This window comes from Volvox carteri (assembly GCF_000143455.1).
Source record: "Volvox carteri f. nagariensis unplaced genomic scaffold VOLCAscaffold_83, whole genome shotgun sequence".
NCBI lineage: Eukaryota > Viridiplantae > Chlorophyta > Chlorophyceae > Chlamydomonadales > Volvocaceae > Volvox > Volvox carteri.
The window spans coordinates 280,287-284,443 of NW_003307626.1; positions in this window are offsets into that span (position 1 = coordinate 280,287).

Below are 4,157 nucleotides of genomic sequence, written 5' to 3' on the forward strand. Positions count from 1 at the left end.
CGTCGTGATCAGTACCGCAAGTGTGCTAACCTCATAGAGGCCGCACACAAGCTCATGGAGTGCTTCCAGCAGTACGAGGCAATACCAAAGGTACGGCAGGGGCGGATAAAGGCGGGCCATCGGGGGAATGTGTGTTCATGTGGAGGAAGAAAAACGCGTGCGAACATAGACCTGTTTGGAGAGGCACGAGGGGGTGTGGCCAAGTCAGCATGTCTGCATGTCTGCATGTCTGTCTGTCTGTCTGTCTGTGAACGTGTGTTTAGGGGTGGTTATGGGCAGATAGCAAGGTTGTGTGTGTATGGGGTCCCCTTCTTCGCCTCCCTGTAAATCCCCTTACACCCTTACCCCCTCACACCCCCCTACCCCTCACAAGGTTCGTTCTATTGCTCTCCGTTTGGCGGCGGTGGAGGCCAGGTTGCAATATGCCGTACTGAACGATTTCAAGATCCTGATCGGCGGCCCCGCCAACGACGGCCTCAAGATGCCCCCGGAGAACCTGGAGCGGCTGGCGACTGCATGTCTGGTGGTGGATGTGCTGGGGAAGGAGGTATGTGCGGGCTTGTAAGTACCGTCACCCTGAAACCGTCAACCCCCCACGGGTTGATGACATCACATGACCGCCTAGGACTCACCCACCCACTAGGGGGGGCAGTTTCTCCAGACCCCTCCCGAACACGCCTTCCGGCATGGTAGCAGATGTTCACTTCTCACCGCACTTGATGTCCCCTCTCCCCCCTCTCCCTTTCCCTCCTTCCCTACCCTCCTCCCCCCTCCCCCGCAACGGGCTTCCTGCCGGCCTGCCGCCCAGGTCCAGGACCAGGTCATGGACTGGCTGTGCAGCAGGGAGATGAGCATCTACCAGTCCGCGTTTGGGGGCGCAGTGGGCATGATGGTGGGTGCAACCGCGGCGGCTGACGACCGCGGTGCCGCAGTCGCCGCCGCCCATGCCACGCGGCTGGACAAGTTCGAGCAGCGGTTCGGCTGGTTCCGGGAGCGGCTGAAGGAGAAGCGGGAGGTGTGGGGGGTGTTCCCCCAGCATTGGAGGGTGCCGCAGGTGCGAGATTTTACGGGGGCGGGGAAGGGGGAAGGAGGTGGGAAGAGGGGAGGGCGGGGGAGCTATATCGTGGGCGGCTGGTCTGGGAAGGATGGTGAAGGTGCATACAGAGAGGTGGTTGTGGTGGTTGGAGAGGGTAACGGTATGGCGGGTGGCACATGTGAAGGGCTTTAGTTGGTTTGTTTGTACGAGTTCTAAGGGCGGGTAAGGGTGGGGGGTGGAGGAGGCATCATCCGGATCTTAGCAACCATTGAGGTGACGTCCGTGCGTTTCCTTTGCTCACCCTCACCCCTCTCTCCCTCACCCCCTCACCCCTCCAGATGTTATGCCTCACGTTCTGCAAGATCACGAAGGCGCATCTGAAGCGCATCCTGTCCGACGAGGAGGCGCTGGCGGGGCTGCGGAGCGACGTGGGGCCGCTCCTCAAGGCGGTGGTGGCCACCAACAGATTCGAGCGGGACATGGCGGCGCTGTTTGGCGGGGGAGGGGGGCGGCAGGGAGCAGGAGGAGGAGCGGATGACGGGGTGAGAAAGAGGGGTGTGTGTGTGTGTGAGAGAGAGAGTTCGGGGTGGGGTTAGGGGGTTTAGGGCGATGGGGGACTTCTGCCGTGTTACCCGGCTCCGGCAGTTTGAGGGTGTGCTGGGGGCTCCGGCAGCGGCGCACGTGGGTGTTGTTGCTCCAGGGGGGCGGAGCGGTTGTTCGTTATGTTGCTGTTGTTCTCAACCACATCCTCAACCAACTGACTGTTCCCCTCACCACCCCCCAACCAATTAAGTCGATCCTTCTGTTTCTTGCATCATAGGATTCACATACCCGCAATACATACATACATACATACATACATACATACCCCTAACTGGCTCAGGACGATGATTCCGATCCGGGAGGCGGTGGCGGCGCCGACTCCATGAGTGCGAGTGAGGCGAGGAGGCGGCTGGAGAAGTTCAGGGCGCGAATGAAGGCCGAGCAGCAGGCGGCCAGGGCGGCAAAGGACCAGCAGCAGGCGGGGACGGCGGTGGCGAGGGTGAGGGTCAATGGGAGGGTGGAAGGGGAGCTGGGGATGGAGCGGGCGGGGGGGCATGAAGGTGCGGGGTGTGAGCAGGGGGGTCGCGGGGAACCTGCCGGGCCGGTGAAACACATACCCGCCGTTGTTGTCTTACAAAATCTTCCCCCCACTTCCACCTCCAACTCCACCTCCATCCCTTCAGCTGCGACTGCTACTGCGTCTCCTCCTTCCACCCCGTCCCCTCCACTCCCTCACATACATACATACATACATACATACATACATACATACATACATACATACATACATACATACATACATACATACATACATACATACATACCCGCCTCCCTCCATCCCCTCCACTCTACTCTTTTGAAGCACCCATCTGACCTTCACTTGCCTATCCGGGGGGCTCACGGGTAGGGAGAGTAGGAAGGTATGTATGTAGGTCGTGTCCATGTATCTCATCCCCACCCAGGTTTAACCCCCCATAGCTTTCCCCGCACCCCCTCCCCCCGGGGGTCCTTCCCCCCTCGATTCAGGATCATCCTGTTCCTGTGTACCACTTGATTTCGGTCATTGTCGTACTGCTCTAAAATTCATCCTCTTTGTCTACACCCCGCCTGACATACATACGTACATACATACATACAGATATCTGAGGCGTTCGAGGGTGTGTTGGTCCAGTACTACGTGGACCAGGAGGAGCGGGAGCTTCTGGAGGCTCTTGACGGGGCGGTGCGGGAGGAGGTGGAGCGGAGGTGGCTGCCGGACGAGGAGGAGGGGGTCGTCACCGGCAGGGGGACACGGGTGCTGCAGGTAGCTGCTGTCGCTGCTGCTACTGGGGGGGAGAGGGGGGTGATTGCGGTGGTGTGTATGTGCGTATATGATGGGGGGACTCGAAGGACAACCACCCTAGTGCTGCTGCCGTACTTCACCCCCCAAGTTAACAGAAACACACATATCGGTTTGTTTTGGTGCACCTGCAGCATACATACACATATACACACATACACACACGCCCTCCCCATACAAGCCCCGAGACACCGGGCCCCCTGAAGCCCCTTAATCCCCCTCCCCCCCCTCTTCCTGCCCCGCACAGAGCGCCAACAAGATCTTCTTCCGGATCCGCGCTTCCCTGACTCGCTGCTCTAAGAACGTGAGTCGCGGCCCCACCCTGGTGGCGCTGGCGCAGCTCTTCCGCCGCGTGCTGTCCGGGTACGCGGCGGAGCTGATGCGGCGACTGCCCAAGACGGCGGCGGGGGGCACCAGCGCCAACCCCGCGGTGGTCGGGGGCTCCACTCACTGGTGAGGGGAGGGGAGGGGAGAGGAGGCGGGGAGGGGGAAGGGAGGGGGAGGGGAGGGGGAAAGGGAGGGTGGATGTGACCTAGTGGTAAGGGACATAAGGTGGGTGGCATAGAGGGGTTTTGTACGGAGGTGTGGGGGATGTCTGGAGAGAGAGGGGGCTCGGGGAAATGGGCGTGTATGTACACGTACGTATGTGTATATGTGTGTGTTGGGGGGGGGGACGGGATGCGGGGTTGTCCTGTCGCGCCCGCACACTCACCCGTTTCATGTCGGGAGATCCCCCCCTCTCACTACCCCATCTACCCGTCCCCCCGCCCGCTCGTCCTCCCGATGTGTAGGTATGTCCGCCTGAGCGAGGAGGACGAGCGTGTGGTGTGTTGCCTGCTGGCCACCGCGGAGTTCTGTCGCGACACAACGGAGGGGCTGGGGGGGGCGCTGGCCAAGGATGTGAAGCCCCACTTCGCGGACAGGGTGGACTTCGGGGAGGTGGAGAACGCCTTCGTGGGGGTGGCCACGTAAGGAGGGGGGCTCTCGGAGGGGCTGGGCTGGGGGAGAGAGGAGGGGGGGCTGGGCTGGGAGAATCCTAAATGCAAGGCATTCAGCAATGAGCTGCCTGACTGCCAGAAGGCGGCTAAAGTCCGAAAGTGGCCCCAGTGAGCCCTCTTAAGCGATGAAGGGCATGGGGAAGGGGAGGCGCTAGGGGGCGGGATGTGTGTGTGTGTGTGGTAGAGGAGGGTTAAAGGTGGGGAATGGGTTGCCGCTGCTGCTGTTGCTGCCGGTCTTTAC